Source organism: Strix aluco, chromosome 4 (assembly GCF_031877795.1).
Source record: "Strix aluco isolate bStrAlu1 chromosome 4, bStrAlu1.hap1, whole genome shotgun sequence".
Classification (NCBI taxonomy): Eukaryota; Metazoa; Chordata; class Aves; order Strigiformes; family Strigidae; genus Strix; species Strix aluco.
In genome coordinates, this window is record NC_133934.1 from 24,837,385 (window position 1) to 24,855,596 (window position 18,212).

Consider the following 18,212-nt stretch of genomic DNA (forward strand, 5'->3'; position numbering starts at 1 on the left):
AATGCATTTGATTCTAAAAGTTACATTTTTCCTTTACCTGGCCTAATATAAGATAACAAAACCTTTGTAAGAGGAGGTAAGTAATTTCCCATTTTTTTCATTTCCTCTGCATCACTCACAGGAAAAAAAAAAAAAAAAAAAAAAAGCCCACAATGGGTTTACCTATTTTTCCTTACTTCAGCTTTTATATGAAAGCTAGAGTACATGCATCAATCATTGTGCTTTTTCCTCTAGATTATTAGATCTGCTATTACACCTCTTACTGATGCACTCCGAACTTTGGAAGTAAGCAGTCTGCAATAATAGTTGAAAGCATCACTACTGTTTCTGTATCACTGAATTGTCAGCATTATTCATGGAACTTTAAAAAATCCTTGTGCATTCAATGAAAATTTTATCTATGTAATAAAGAGGTTAAGCTGCCTCCCTGATGAAGCTCATAATATACAGTAGAAACATGAAAACATAAGAAGGGATTTAGCTGTATTTCCCCATATGTTCTTTCTCTTTAAATAGTTTTCATTCTGACCTTCTTGCTATTCTCAAATTGGATGCTTATATCTTCATAATGAGACTATAACAAACTTTGCCCTGTGCAATGGGTAGGTTATTCTAAACTGTAGAAATGTTGGGGCTTAAAATTTCACAATGTGTTTGAATAAGGGAAAAAATATAATGAAGATATGGAAGTGTACATTTTAAATGTCATGAGATACTATCTCTATAGTGTAAAAATAAAATGATGAGGGTTCCAATTCTTAATTATTGATATCAGTATGTGTGGGGTAAAATGATAGTGAAAGGGTTTTCTAATATGTCATCTTTAAGAAGGTGTTTTGAATGTTTAAAAACAAAAACTGTAACATCATAATCCCTGAAAATTTTTATCAGCTTCTCTAATATACTCTTATCATGTTATCTTGTTAAAGTCATTATATACAGACTGCTTCTTTTAAAGAGCAAGTTAAACACACTTACTAGATGATAGTTCTTCATAGCAGCAGCTAAAAGTCTCCTGGATTACTTCAGGAAGATAAGCAGAAAATTTTAGTTTGTATCTGGATTTTTGTCTTCAAGTTTCAGGTTGAATAAAAAAATAGATGTTGTAAGCACTAATTGTTCATGTAAAGATAAATATGTTGTAAAAATAAAGATATATTTCAATAATAATGCTCAATTTAAATGAAAATAGTAATAAAAATATTGCTTAGAAGCATGGACTTCTAGTCTTCAGCATGAAATTTGTTTTGTAATAAAAGCATATCTACCCACTTTGAAGTCATAGAGTTTACATGAAAAAGAATATAATCTGCTTGCAAATCACATTTGTTTATATTTTTTACCTAACATTTTCACATACAAAACCACAGATTGCTACAAAAAAGAAAAAAAAAAATCTATGTTTTTCAGCTTTCTTTTCATTCATCTGGCAGCACCCTGCTGGAGTTTTTCTTTGGTTTCTGCCATGCAGTCAAATCTCCTCTCCCCCACTGTTTATGTAATTTTTTCACAGACAAAAAGGAAAAACTGAAGAAGGAATATTTCAAGCTAAATCAGTAGTCTACACTTTTTATAATTTCAGAGGAAAGGATTCAAGTTGATTGATTCACTAGGATACATACATAATCATATCCACTATCATAGTTGGATCCCTATGTATGCACTAATAGACAGATGGGGGAGTGATAGATCTGCAGTGGGAGGATGAAGTGAGGCAATGTCTCAGAGTATCCAGAGAGGCTAGATTTGAACAGAAGTAATGAAATGATGCAAAGGACCAGCAAGAATAAGAAGAGGAGATCAGGAAAACAATGGAGAATGTAGCAGTGAGGCAGAAACAGGGGAAGCAATGAGCTGGGACAAGGGAAGAAACATCCAGTGGGTAAAGAGTAAAGAAAATATGAGTCAGAGGTGGCAGAAAAAGGGAACCAGCTGAACTTAGCTGAGTTGCAATTGTAGATTCAGCCAGCAAAGCAGCAGGGAAAAGGAAGGTTTGTGAAAAATGACCGTGAATGCAAAGTATTCACCCATACTAGAAATGTAGGAACTAAATAAGCCTAATAGAACAAGTGATGGGGGGAGCGTCTCAGACAATTACATGATGTGAAAAGAAAATAGCTCTGCACATGCTTAAGTCTATCTACATTCATGGCAGCCTTTAAGCATATGGGTGTTTCTCTGAAGGGTCCTCAGGACTCCTGTAAACACTGATTAGACAGAGAATTCAATTGGGTAGTATATGCCCAAACTAATTCTTCACATGTATATGAGTTGAGATGAGAGGATGCATTTTTCCTATGCAGAGAGGAAGAAACCCCTCTAAGAAAGTCATAACTATAATGTAGTGGAGTATTCCCTTTTGAGAGAGGAATAAAGCAGGAAAGATTTTATGAACACAGTTGAGAGGGAGGAAAAAAAAAAAAAAGCACATGAATCAGACTGGCTGCCATTCTTCTAAATTAAAGACGCTGAAAAACCAACCACAAACATCTTCAATCTGGGGTCTCCCAGAATCAGCCCTGACTTTTTCCAATGATTCTCATCATTTAATGGATATTTGGTCCATGGTGACTATGCCTAGAATCTGAAATGCAAGCAAATCCCAGCACCTGCAGATTTGATTCCCTCTACACACCTTTTTTTTTTTTTTTTTTTTCCCCACAAAATGGTAGATTATGAAAAGTCTTTATTTCCTCTGAATAAAATTTTAAGGTGATTGTCACTGTGTTTTTTATTCTCAGTTATTCATAAGCCAAAATGGACTATCTCTACAAATATACCTAAGGTGGAATATGTCATAAATATATGAGTAAGGTTCCTGCTTCTTTCTTACTACTGTCTCACAGATGAAGTTCACTGAGGAATTCCTTGGATATGTGATATCAATATGAAAAAAGGAAATGAGATAGAAAACATTAATAAAACAATAGCTCTAGAAGACTGATCCAATGATGAACTGTCAACACAGACAGCTCCCCCACTCTTGAAGAATATATGACAGTTTTAGTGTGATGAAACATGGTAAGGAGGCAAAGCAACCAAACAAAGTAATTTCATCCAAATATACGACTTGAAATTAATCCTCCTGACATGTCATCCAGATATAAACAATATAGGTTTTTTATTGTTCTTCATAGTAGTGATGGAGGTATCCAATTTGACTCAGTGAATTTCCCCATCTTTCAGAAAACCTGTCTTTCCTGTCTTTCAGCTCCTTTAACTGCCTTTTTCCTCCTTCCAAGTTAGTATTTTTTTCTTAACGTCTTAGAGAAAAGTTACATTTGGGATCTTATCACATATTCTGAGAAAATTCTGGCTATCTTAGATTGAAAACTTATTCAGGTAAAAGTAATCTGCCACAGATATAGCATTTCAGGATTGGTACTGAGAAGTTCAAAATAAACTTCAGAGCTGTAATTGTATTTGTTCTACCTGATCTTTATGTGACTCTTCTCCTACAGTAACATAGGAGTACATTTTGAGAGGCTTCTTGCAGAAATGTTAAAGTGACTAAGCTTTTGCTGTTCAAAACAGCATACCTGAAGTTATACACTAATTTTTAACTTATTCATACAATTTTTTCAAAATTAAAAAAGGTTAAAACCCCATTCTGAAAGATTTTTTTCCTTCCACTAATAATAATTGCAGTTTATTGCAAATATTTTTAAAAGGACTTTGTTTCTTAATATTGGGTCAATTTCCAAAAACATGCACATGCAAAATTTTGAAAAGTACCTTTAGATGGATATCTGCAACTAGTTGTGTAGAAATCACACATTTCTCCCTCCCTAAGAGAAAACATGGGACATAGACCATCTACAATAGTGGATGGACAGATAAAATGCAATTTAGGCCATCAGTTTTGCAGAAGAATATTTTGCAAATCTTCTTTTCTTAGATTTTTTTCTTAGTTTTAATTCCATTTACTTCAGTGACGACTGAACAAGATGTTTTTCTACAGATAAAATGAAGAACATCTTAATAAAATAATTGTTTCAGGAATTGTTCCCTTTTCAGTAGGAGAATACTACCTAAACAAATTTAGTTATATAAAAATAGAAATATACTTCACATAGCTAATGTATCTGTTTCTGAATTAAAAGTATTCAGATGTCACTCTAATTTAAACATTTGCACTTTGGTAATTAAGACCTGTTTGTAATTTTTGCCTCTGAAGTTGCGATATCTACAGACATGCTGAGTAAACAGTAGATATTCCTACTGTTGCTGAAGTGACAGTTACTTTTTTTCTTTTTTTTTGCTTCAGAAGGTAACCAAGTGGAGTGGCACAAAATAAGTCAGAACACATCAACTGAACTGACATCAGCTGCAAGGTATATACAAATTGATTGAATCTCAAATATGTTAGTTTTCAAATTCTGTTGAAGAAGATTAAATTAGACTATTATTTAGAAAAATCTCCTGTTTGACCTCTGACTTAGAATCAAGAACAATCACTGGATAACTCTGCAGTAGAGGAAAACCGTGGAGTTTTATTAGCTAAATTTGTACTTCCAGGTCATTTTTACTTCACATTTATTCCAAATCAAAAGACAAATATCTTCTCTGTCTAACACTCTTGTCTGATGAAAGACTTCTATTTTATTGAGGGTTTTTTTGACTTATAGGACACAAACTGAACTTGACTGTGCAGAAGTCATTTCATAAATTACTTTTAAGTGCTCCAGAATATGTAGGGAATATTTCTTCTTCTATTATTACATGAAGTGTCGAATTTATTAGCTGTTGCAGCTAATCATATAATCATCACAGGGCTAAACAGATACAGTGAGATCCACCTAATTTGATTTTATGATAAACATTTCCTTAATGAAGATTTCAGTAAACTTTTTTACAGAAGTATTGAACTGTAACCTCTGATCCTTTATTTATAAGTTGTGTAACTACTGTATAACTAAAACAACAGAAGTGCTTTCTTCTGAAGTATGAATATTTTTGTTAGATCTATCCAAATATTTGAAGACATTCACATTAACAAAAAAAGCAGATGTGTCTGAAGACAGATGGGTCAGACAAGCACACCTAAATTACCATCTGGATCCATTTTAATAGTCAGAACTCAACAACAACTAAAGAACGTTGCTTGATGTCTTGTTTGAAAAAAACCTGGTGATTTCAGCTTAATTTTAGTAAATGACAGTCTACATCATAAGATTGCTAACAAAATAAGGACTCTCAGTTAAAGCTATGAAAAAACAGGAATAGAAACAGGTGTCCATTTCAGTCCTGCAAATGATCCTTCTAATAGACATAGAGTGGTTGTACTCTTATTACCTCTTTGAACCTAATTTGTCACCAAGAATGCATTTTATCTTAAGCCTCTCAATATTGACTGTTACACACCATATAACAATCTTTAACCCTTATTTCCAATTTATCTTCCTGAAGATTTTGACTCCTTTTTAAATCTTGTTTTACCTTTGTACTTTTATCTCTCTTTATATTAACAGAGGATACCATTTCTTGGTCTGAAATAGAGAACTAAGACAAGTTTATAAACTCCTTTATCTAGAAAATGTGCCCTAGTTTATCCCAACTCTTTATCAGAATAAGAACAGGGCACAGGACACACACCAAACTCTATCCTGTTTGGAGAGAAAACTTGAGCACACAACCTACGCAGGAATCAGGGCATGGTCTATTAAAGACCTTAATTTCTTGATTGCAAAAATATAATATCATGGTACTTTACGGTATGGACCTGCTGTTTACACAGCTGATATTGTTCTCAACTGTAATTATCTAATTGTGAAGCAGGGTAATGAGAATATTTATATCAATAATCACATTCTATTTCAACATTTTAAAAATCATTAAAAAACTGTACTATATGGTGGTTTAGATATTTTTTCTTCAAAAAGCTATTAAATGCAATATTTTTCCTATACAGTAAGTCATTTTAAATACAAATATATTTGCTGTATTTCAATTAGTTATTCAAGAATATCATGGTCTCACAATAAAGAATTAGACCTGCATAATATCCTAATGTATTCTGTGGCAAAGATAGATTAATTCCAGATCCTTATCAGTTAGTTCACTTCTCTCATTGGTTTGAATGGGCACCTGTAAGAAATGACTGACAGAGACAGCTAGCAAAAATGTACCTGTTGAGGACTATTAACTTTATCTTCTGATAGATATTCTCCAGCCATGATCTTATAGATTTTGTTTTGTCCCAAGAAACTGAGCAGTAATACCATATATAAATGATTTAAAGAATATAAGTATACCAGGTTATTTTAGATCATGCTAATAAAAGATGTAAGATAGACAATTGTATATGAAACGTATCAAATTAATGAAAGACTTCAATAAACTGTGTGATACTATATTGACATGAAATTGTAAAAAAATAATAATCTTAAATGCTTTCAAGTCCCCAAGCCTTGTGTAAGACAAGGATCCATGGAAATACAGTCTTAACCACTTTACTTAAATTTTTAGCAAAACAATGAAAAAATAAGCAAACTTGTAAGTACATATATGAAAATAAACTGGGCAGTTATCAGCACCTTAGAAGAATCAAAATGTCAAACTAACCTCATTAATGATAGCAGAACAACAGACATGATTGGAAGAAGAAGTCAAAAGATAGATTTTGACTAAGAGACAATAAAAATGAGCTTCTTATGAGGTTGTCATGTGATGCACAAAAACGTGGTCATGAGTAAGACAATATAAGGCTAATTGACAAGTTGTGTGCAAAGAACCATTATCATTTAATACATTGCCAGTCAGGAAGAATGCATCAACTGAGATTTGGAAGATTGTCATTAATACTTTCAGCAATTAAATACTTACTGAAAAATTGCTGATAAATTAATTATTTTCTATGTCCAAACAGATTAGACCAACAGAAAGGGCTAAACAGGAGGAAGAAATGCTTTGACTAGGTAACAGGAAAAAAGAAGAATTGCAGCTGTAAAGGTGATTAATCATGAGACTAAATTGGAAGAGGATGTAGTACATGTAGTATCAAAGAAACAACTGTCAGTAGTGGCGAAAGTATGTTTTCTTGTATTAGGCGGAGAAAATAGAGTAGATGACCTTCTGAGGATTGTTTTAGTCAATTATTCTATTAAAGGATTCCAGACAAAATCTGGGAAAATAATTAGCAATGTTCATATTTTTATGCCCAAAAGTAGTGTTACTAAATCTAGTTAGAATGACCTTTATGCCACTACTCAATGCATATTCTTGCTTTTCCAGGGTTTATATCTCACTGGATAAATTAATGGTTCATTTTCTAAAATTATGCTCATCTCGGTTAGACCAATGGCCTGTCTGACCTGCCTCTCATAACAGCAGGAAGACAGGCTTTTTGGAGAAAGTCTGCAAACCAACCACTTTCTGCAATCTGTTCCCCTCTTCTTTCCACAGCAACCAAAGTTAGTGTACATGAGGGTACATCACCAACAGTCCTTTTAGTTCCCCTCTGTGAACCTTTTGTCTAACGTCTTTTTGAGTCTGCTGATATGTTTCGTTTCCACAGTCTCCTGTGGCAGCACGTTTCAGAAGATCACTACTTGCTGTGTAAAGAAGTACATCATTGAGCCTGTTTTGAACTAATCTCCTGTGAGTTTCATTGCATACCCCTGCTTCTGGTATTGTAGTATTTAGTGAACCTTCAGTGACCTTTCCTTTAGTGAAGTATCTGTCTTCAGCTGATCCTCTACCTGCATGATCTTGCAAACCCCAGGCGTATCCTGTCAGCCTTTTCCTTACCAGACAGAAGAGTCCCAGGCTCCTTAAACTCACTTCCTCTATCATTTGAGCTGCCCATCTCTGCAGCTTCTTTCACTCCCCTTTGCACTTCTGACATGTGAAGATCATGACTGCAGACATTACTCAAGAGGTTTGAGGTCAGAGGGCAACTGAGCACCACGCAGCCACCACTCACTCAAACCAGGACAGGAAGTGGTGGACCATGGTTACACACGGTCACAAAATGATACCCTCTGTCTTGCTCTCAATATCTTTTATGGTGATGTCCAGGATTTTGTTGGTTTTCTGGGCTGCTCTGACACATCAAGCCAGTGATTTCAGAGAGCTGTGAATGAGGATTTCAAGATCTTCCTGATTTTACCTGCCAGTTCCAAGACCAGTGTGGTTGAGGCTGAGGTTTTTTCCTAGAGATTCCCTTATGTTTGCCTTTATGAAGTTCATCTGCCACCTTTCTACCTGTTGTCTCAGTTTTGTGAGGTTCTTCTGCAGTTCTTTGACACTGACACATTTGACAACCTGAAAGAGCCTTGTGGCATCTGTGACTGTTCTCCAGGTTACTGGTGAAGTCATTGAACAAAGTTCATACTCACAGTCATCCTTAAGGAACCATCCTGGAGAGAGACCATTATGTCCTAATACTTTGTATCCCATCCTTTAGCCAACCTGAATCCATTGAAGGATCTTTCTCCGTCCCTTTCGTAACTTTTACTATGGAATCTTCTCAAATGCTTCTGAAAATCCAAATACTTTGTTCCCACTGAGTCCCATTCATAAACTTTTCACTGATACCTCTTGTTGGCACCACACACTCTAGCAGAAGTCACACTGATTCTAAAAATTTTGTTTATTATAGATTCTTCTGTCATACTAGTGCAAAAATCAGTCACCAATCTCTAGTTTCTAGAATCCTGTTCTTGGCAGTTTTTGTAGAGTTAATGTTGTCAGTCTCAAAGTCCTCTGGTGGTGGCTGTTTTAATGCTAGGTCATGCACTTTAGCTAGCAGACCAGCAGCTTCATATATAAGACATTTCAGGATTTGACTGAATGCCATCTGGTTGTGATGATGTCTTGACATCTGATTCACGTAGATGATGTAATAGTTCCTGTGTATTTACTTCAATCTGATCCAGCCTTTCTGACCTCTCTCCTACAGAGAAAGAATAGGTCAGTTGTTGGTCCCTGCCCCACACTTTCAGCCAAGATCAAGTCTGAAACAAAGAATTTATTGATATATTTAGATATGGCCCAATTGCACGCATAAGCTCTTAACACCAAGTATTCCAACCAATTCTCTAGCTGGCTTCCTGCTTTTGATGTGTTTAAAGTACTGTTTTGCTGTCACTTAGAGCATGCTTTGCAAGGTTTTAGGTCTGACCTTTCTGGTTTAGGTCTCTAAATTTCCTCTTTGCGTTTGACCTGCCATTTTTATCTGTATTCCTTTTCTTCCTATTTGAGCAAGCTTTCCATTTTTTAGAGGTCAAACTATTAGCTGCAACAGTCTCCTTAACTTTCCCAAGAAGATGTGCAAAGGACTTTTGGACCACTTTGGTTTCTTTATGAGTTACGGCACACATGCTAACTGGGCTTCTAATATAACATTTATAGTAGCCTTCATGCTGCATTCAGGGTTTCTGAACAGCTCCATTTTGTCTTTGAAAATTTCTCTTTCTTTACAGTTCCTTTTCTTGAAATGAAGTATCAATTTGCTTGATTTATTTGTCTTGCTCTCTCCCACTGCACTCTTAAAAATAATTGCCCTGTGGTTTCTATTACACAGCAGCTCTCCCACTGATCCTTCTTGGCCCAGGTCCTTTGCATCTTTCAGGCCAAAAATGCCAAATAGTCTCTTTTTCTATGAGCTCTAAGACAAGTTGTTGTAGTAAAGAGTCATTTACTGAGTCTGAATTTTTTAACTCTGCATCACTCCATCATAAGGCATTGATTGAGTCTACTGAAATAGCTGAAATCTCCTACTATCACTCTTTCTCTGATACTTGTATCTTGTCTAATCTCATTTCACATTTTCTGATCATCGCTTTCATCCTAATAGGAAGCAGACAGTGCAAGCCTAAGACAGTGTTTACCGTTAGGAACTGGGGCGTCCACGCAGAAGGCCACATGAGTGCTTCTCTTTTCTTCCAACACCCCTCCACATCTTATATAATCCTTGGCTGACAGTGCGTGCCACTCTTGCACCAGTGTGTCCCACTTGATTCATAAAAGTTGGTGTTGAGGTTTGAACTGAGCCGGCAGCCAGACGCCACGTGGCTGGCCATTCACCTCCCCCCTCTCCGATGAAATAGGGGAGGGACAAAAAGAAGGGAATTCATAGGTTGAATAAAAAGAAAGAATTTACTAAATATAACAAGAGAACAACAGTAACAATAGTGAGTCCAAAAAGAAACGGGTAAAATGCAGCAGTGGCTTACCGAGTGTGGCGACCGCCCCCACAGCAACACGTGACTGGACCGGACCCGAAATTGGCGCACACCCGAGAGAGCCCGCCCACCTGTATCCCTGGGCATGGCATCACATTGTATGAAACACTTCAATGAAAGTTAACTCCATCCTGGTCGATACCAGGACAGTTGGTATTCTGGTACCACTGTACCTGATTGACTGTCCTTCTTCCACCACATCTCTCAGTTGTCTGTTATTACTGGGTTGTCTTTTGGTGCCTGTACTGGGTGTAGGTGACAAGGTGTTTGCAGGGTGGGGGCTGGGGGTGTGGCCTCTGTGAGAAGAGGCCTGGGGCTGCCCCATGCCAGACATACATAGTTCCAGCCAGCTCCAATGGACACACCCCAGGGCACAGCTGAGTCCAGCAGCAAAAATGGTGGTGCCTCAAGGAAATACATTTAAGAAAGGGCAAAACATTGCACAACAGAGAGGAGTGAAGGAAAAAAAAGTGTGAGACTCAGCCCTATGAACACCAAGGCCAGAGAAGAAGGAGGGGAGGAGGTGCTCTAGGCACTAGAGACAAGATTCCCCTGAAACCTGTGGAAGAGACCACACTGCAGAGCAGGCACACTGTAGCTTTTAGATGGAAAGCCTGCACAGCTGCCTTTGTTTATTTTCAGCTTCTGCCTGAGTTCTGATGAAGTGAGGAAATAAACAATTAGTATCTGGCAGAATATGCAAGATTTAGAGTACTTTTCTGTTAGTTTGGAGTATTTTTCTGAATTTGGGACACCCAAATGGCTTTGAATAAAGAGTGTAATCTGCATTTTTCACATTGCAGATGAGTACCTTAATAGTCTTTTTTGAGACTATTTCCTTTTTTGTTACAGTCAAGAGGGAAAGCAAGAGGAAGAGTCTTACAGGTCCAATCTGCAAAAAGAAAGAAACAAACTATCAACAAGCACTAGAGTTTGGAAAATATTAATACACAGCTCTACTAGTTAGTCAGCAGCCACAGCAGCAACATATATAACAGTCATAAAAAGACTAACGTCAATGTAATAGCATTATCATTCACAAGCCACAGACATATTGAGAAAGGCAGGAACACAAAACCAGGATCTACAAGTTTTACTATTGTTAAACAGACCTTGGTGGTGCATGACCCACCAAAGGGTTGCTACTCAAACTTTTAACTTGCACGTTATACTTGACAGAGTACTATGGAGGAAGACAGATTTTGCAAAGAAACAAATTAAAAAATTGAGCAATATTTGGAAGAGGCTGTTTGAGGTAGAATAGATGACCAGATTGGAAGTCACTTCCAGTTTCAATGGAAATTCAGGGGTTTTTTGGTAGAACTTAAATACCACTAGGTCATATAAACAAAAGCAAATATAAAGAATTTTCTAATCAATGTAAAGTAAAAGTAGAAGATCAACACCATATGTTACGAGGGTGGAAGGAACATGAAGGAATTTGTGAGTGATACTGCACACTCCAAAACTCTGCTCAAAGGATAAACTCTCATATTAGAAAATTTACTTTGTTAAATTTTCTCAGAAAATGACAATAATTTTTTATAGGACTATTTTTAGCACTAACCTGATATTACATCGAAGTGAAATACCCAAAATTTTCATTGTCAAGTGAGAAAAGCTTTACCAGTAGCTATAAATAAGATAAACTCTTCAATGTAACCAGGTGTATATTTAAGAAAACATATATGCAGACCAATCCAGAACTGGATTACATTGAGAATTGTAAGATAATGTGTTATGCTTTAAAAACAGATAGGTAGGGTAAAAATAGTGTTCAAAGATATATGCAGCTTGAGCATTTTCAAGTCTTCCTCAAGTTCTAAGTGAGAGGAAGACACATTTAATTATAAAAAGTAATAATTTTACAAAAGTAAAAACTAAGAAGATCATTTTTCAAGGTGTCTGAAAAAGAAAAAGGGTTTTTTTTAAAGTCTAGATCAATACTGCCCTTCTCTTGATGCCAACTTTATTACTCTTTTTCACTTTATAACTTCTATTTATACTGAGTCCTTTGAGTCCTAAACTGCTTTTTCTGCATGTCTAGCTGCTTGTTATAAAACCTTTCTCTCTCAGTACTTTGACAGCACATCAACCAACAAATCTCACTTGTGACAAACTCTAATGATTGAAGCACATATCTTGATTCCTCTCAGTACCTCAATATATTTCTGATTCAATACAGACTTTACTGTTATTAGCTCATCTTGCCTTTTACTGTCTCTTTTCATCCATCAAGCATAAAATACATGTCACTCCTTCAATCATCAGATTTGAAAAGCAGGGGGAAGGGGGCAAGAATAGAAATATTAGCTTTAGTTTCTAGACTACCTTTTCAATATGCTGGCTCTGAAAATACTATTTTGTTTCAAATTGGTCAGTCTTCCACCAGAAAATCTTTATGCTAGTTTTATTATCAGTTGAGAAAACTATGAGATGACAATTTGCTTATAAAATGACCCATCATTAGAGCTGGCCTTATCCAAATATTAGAACAACTAGCATAACAATTCTGTATTTACAAAGGTATTTATACAACTATTGTGGTAGGTTTTACAGCTCATTTAGGCCAACATTTCTTTGACAGTACAGTTGCATCAAACATGACAGTTATCACAACCCCACCTTAAAGAAGGTCTTGTGCAGACTTATCAGTGCGGGTAATTACACTGGACATTTAGCCATTGTAATTTTGGTTGGATTTTTTTTCTGTTTTAATATTGTGTGGACACTGAACTATGCATAGCCATGTTAGTTCTGTTCTGTACTGCCATATAAGTACTGAACCAACATTGAACAGGTTTTGGATAGACAGAATATTTCCACATGAATGTTTGATTGTTCAAGGAGGGAAGAGATGCTGAAGGATGGTTGACAGTTTAAGCTTTTAATAGCTATTTTAATAGCTATTTGGTTTGAATAGTTGAGCTGGACAAAAGTCAGTGGTAGTTAGTCTTCCAGGACAAACCTAGTAAACTATGAACATTTTGTGAGAAACTGAACCTAAGAGAAAGGACAAAAGGTGAGGGACACATCATTCAGAGTTTTGACTTACAGATCAAGTGAGAACTGGACAGATGTATGAAAACCATGATCCACATCACCAAATTATATGAAGAAATCAATGAACTTCTTACACTCATTCTCTGTATTCACAGTACACGCAAACCGAGAAATATTAATTTTATGTTTAGAGACAAATAATTTAATTAAATTAGTTAAAAATTAACTTGTTATGTTTTGTTTCAAGCAACAGTTAAAAAAAGAAATAGACACTTCATTCACAGTTGTAGATTTTGGTAATTATACTGGTGTTTTTTTAACAATGTGCCCTTGTAGCACATTGTTAGGCCAACACCTTCCTAGGCTACATTAGGAAAAACATGGCCAGCAGGTCGAGGGAGGTGTTCCTTCCCTCTAGTCAGGACTGGTGAGACATGTCTGGTGGGCTGCGTCCAGGTCTGGGCTGCCCAGTACAAGGCAGACATGAACATACAGGGGTGAGTTCAGTCAAGGGCCACTGAAATGATTAATGGACTGGAGCATCTTCTGCACAAGAAGAAGCTGAGAGAGCTGAAACTATTTTGTCTGGAGAAGAAAAGGCTTGGGAGGATGTTCTCAGTGTGTATAAATAACTGAGCAACCTGTCCTACCTGATCTGTCTTCAAGCAGGGAAGTTGGACTAGGTGATCTCCAGGGCTCTCTCCCATACTCAGCCATTCTGTAATTCGGTATAGACACCATCTTCCAAATACAGTTGTGACTTAAATATATATTTGTAATTGTATTATAATGTGGCCTTTAAACAAGATTTTCTATATACAGTGAGATGATAGTGGACATGAAAAGTTTAGGTTTACCACAGAATTCTTTGAATATAATTACCTCCCCAAAGACTCAAAAGATACTAATTGTATACATATGTATATATGTGTGCATATGTAATTACATATGTATTAATTGGATGAGTAGAAAACAAAAAATTAGAAGTGTTAATCTATTTTTGTCACCAGACCTCTTGTGTATGAAATAAGTAGGCAGTCAGATAATGTTAGTACCAATAAGCTTCACATTCAGAGGAAAAGCAAATTGAATAACATATTTTGTATGGCAGAGCAGGTCACTAAAACACCACAGATTCGTTTTATCTTTTGCTTGCAAAGTTCAAGATCAACACCATCATTTATTTGTCTGACATCCTAATAGAGCTTTTGTTGGGGGAATTCTTCAAGATAATGCATCATGTGCAGTCTAAAGCAGCCAGTCTGCAATACAGTTTTCTAAGATAGACCTCTGTATCCTGCAAAATAGTAGGGATCCATTAACATCAGTCGTACACTGCACACATGCAGGGTTCAACACTGTAGAATGCAATACTGGGCTAGTTCCATGAGATTTCTTATTCTACAGTTTTTAGAGAAGACATATTTTGTGTATTTTAAATCTGGTCTATATTTAATCTACTCCTCTGGAAGAATCCAATATATAGGATTTTTGGCAAAACAAATCTTACATGAAGACAAAAAGATATGTGGAAATTTCTTGAAGAAAATACCACTCAACTTCTGTGATTGCAGAAAAATATAAAGAACCCCAGATGTGGAAGAACTTCAGACATCCTAATTACCAGACATGGTAATTCTGTTGTTAAAAGTGGACTAAACTTGTTATTTAGACTCTCCCCTTCTCTCCTTGTATAAGCTAGTAGCAGATTAATCTTGTCTTGTGCACATACATACTAAGTGTACTTCTTTCTTTTAGCTTCTTTTATCATTGTGCCCCACAGTGGCCTGTTGAAACCTTCAAGCTGGGACTGGAACATGGTGGTGGTATGAAATCATTCACAGATTCTTCCTGAGGTCTGGATACACACTATGAAGACAAAGTAGCTTATACTGTAAGACAGTGACACTTTGTATATTAAAAAAAACCCAAATCTTACAAATAATCAGCGTAAGATTTGTATCCATGCCATCACAGCTATTAAGTTGATAATAAATTAATCACTCTTAGATTTACTTAGATAAAATAAAGGTTGCAAATAAGAATACTCAGGAACAATATTGCTAATTCATGTTTTGGGCATTTAGTTAGGATTAATTTCAAATCCAATATTCATATAATTTTTAGTCAGTAAAATCTCGTCAACCAAATTTCCGATACAGTTAATACTGCTTGCCAGAGGTTCACTCTATTGTCTCAGGTCAGAGACCTGCTACATCACTTGGATGCACACAAGTCTGTGGGACCAGATGGGTTACACCCAAGGGTGCTGAAAGAGTTGGCAGATGTGCTCGCCAAGCCACTTCCCATGATTTACCTGAAGTCATGGTGTTACGGAGGCTCTCAAATAAACAACCAAGCACCACAAAAAAAAAAAAAAAAAAAAAAAAATTATTAACACAGTTAACTAGCTCTCCGTAAATTACAGGTTCAAATGTATGTGAGAGGAGAACAGAACAACTTTTTAGGGTTTAACGCCAACCCAAAACGCTTTACAAAGCCCCACTCCCTAGGGGTTAACAGCGACCCAAAACACTCTCACTCACCTGACAAATGAGGGCTCTCAACCTCAAGGACCTGCTCAGGGCAGCGTCCTGACACAAGGCACCTCGAGGAGTTTCCTTGGGCAGCGTCCTGACCCAAGGGGAGAGTCTTCAACCGCAGCATGCTGCTCCAGGGGACAAGCTCAAAATGGCTCCCCCAGAGGACTCCATTTATACCCAGGCTGAATCTGACCTGTAGTCAATAGCGGCTCCCATTGGCCAAAGGCCCCAATTACCGCGAAGCCCTGAGAACAAAGGCAATCAGGAGCTGCTGCACTTCAGCAGCCAAGAAGCTCTGCTTTCGTTGGGCAGATGCACCTGCCACACATGGCTAACTGGGGAGGTCCCATTGGACTGGAGAGTAGCAAATGTAACACCCATCTACAAGAGAGGCAGAAAGGGCGATCCAGGAAACTATAGACCTGTCAGTCTGACCTCAGTGCCAGGGAAGGTCATGGAGCAGGTCATCTCGAGTGCCATTAAGTCATATAATGGACAACCAGGGGATCAGGCCTAGTCAGCATGGGTTTATGAAAGGCAGGTCCTGCCTGACAAACCTGATCTCCTTCTATGACAAGATGACCCTACTATTGGACGAGGGAAAAGCTGTCGATATTGTCTACCTGGATTTTCAAAAAGTACTCGACACAGTTCCCCATAGAATTCTCATAGAAAAACAGGCTGCTCATGGTCTGGATGAGCGAACGGTCTGCTGGGTCAAGCATTGGCTGGATAGAGGGTCGCAGAGAATGGTAGTCAATGGCGTTAAATCCAGCTGGTGGCAGGTCACAAGTGGTGTTCCTCAGGGCTCAGTGTTGGGACCATTTCTGTGCAACATCTTTATTGATGATCTTGATAAGGACATAGAGTGTATGATCAGTAAGTTCACAGATGACACCAAGTTAAGTGGGAGTGTTGATCTGCATGAAGATAGGGAGGGTCTACAGAGAGACTTGGATAGATTGGATCGGTGGGCCAACGTTAACGGGATGAGCTTCAACAAGGCCAAGTGCCAGGTCTGCACTTGGGCCACAACAACCCCATGCATCGCTACAGGCTTGGGGAGGTGTGACTGGAGAGCTGTCTGGAAGAGAAGGATCTGGGGGTTCTAATTGAAAAGCAGCTGAACATGAGTTGGCAGTGTGCCCAGGTGGCCAAGAAAGCCAACGGCATCCTGGCTTGTATTAGAAATCGTGTGACCAGCAGAAGTAGGGAGGTGATAGTCCCCCTGTACTCTGCACTGGTGAGGCCACACCTGGAGTATTGTGTCCAGTTTTGGGCACCTCAATACGAGAGAGATGTTGAGGTGCTGGAGCGAGTGCAGAGGAGGGCAACGAAGCTGGTGAAGGGCCTAGAGAACAAATCCTGTGAGGATGATTGAAGGAGCTGGGACTGTTTAGTTTGAGGAGGAGAAGGCTAAGGGGAGAACTCATCGCTCTCTACAACTACCTGAAAGGACATTGTAGAGAGGTTGGTGCTGGTCTCTTCTCACAGGTAATTAGTGATAGAAAAAGAGGGAACAGCTTTAAACTGCAACAGGGGAGGTTCAGACTGGACATTAGGAAAAAAATTTTCACAGAGAGTGGTCAGACAGTGGAATATGCTGCCCAGGGATGTGGTTGTTTAGATGAGATGATGGGGGATATGGTGTAGGGGAGAACTTTGTAGAGTAGGGCTGATGGTTGGACTTGATGATCCCAAGGGTCTTTTCCAACCTGAATGATTCTGTGATTCTGATTCTGTGATTCTGTCTCCACCTCTTAGTTGTTACTACAATTCTGCTTTCATGGGGGTCTAGCTGCAGAGAGAGCTGCATTTCAAAGCTAGCTTACACACTTGTCTAGATAATTTGAAAAAAGCTTTTTGGTCCCTTCAGGGTGAAAGCTGCAACATAATAAGTTGGTTTTGTTTTCTGATATTTACGCAAACAGCACTGTGGGTTTTTGTAATTTAATAGTCATTTTAACAAAGTGTGTTGATACATATTTCCCAAAGAGACTTGAATAACATTAAAAAAGTTGTTCCAACATCTCAGGTATATTGTATGCATCTTACAGCATTCCACTGAAGTTTTATGAATTTCCCATGGAGGAATTATATTTAGGTAACATGAAACTTCTATCTTACACTGGAAAAATTAAGGATGGAGCTATGCTGCATATTTAACTTATATTGTATTATAGTGCTTTTGTTCCTTTTTTAATGATTTAAACCATGGATCAAGTATGTTACATATTTTAAATGGCTTTTACTGGTTCATACCCAAACCATTAAAGCTGTTTATACATTTATAATACATATGCAGAAGATTAGAAAGAGTTTAGTTTAGGTTCCTACACTTTGTAATATTAAAGAAGGGAAACATTCTATTTGTAGTGATATGACAGTCTACAACAGCATAATTTTTCCATTCTGCTTCAATAAACCAAAAGGTATTGATCTACCTGGAAACAAACCACTCCCTTTCCACAGTTTCCTT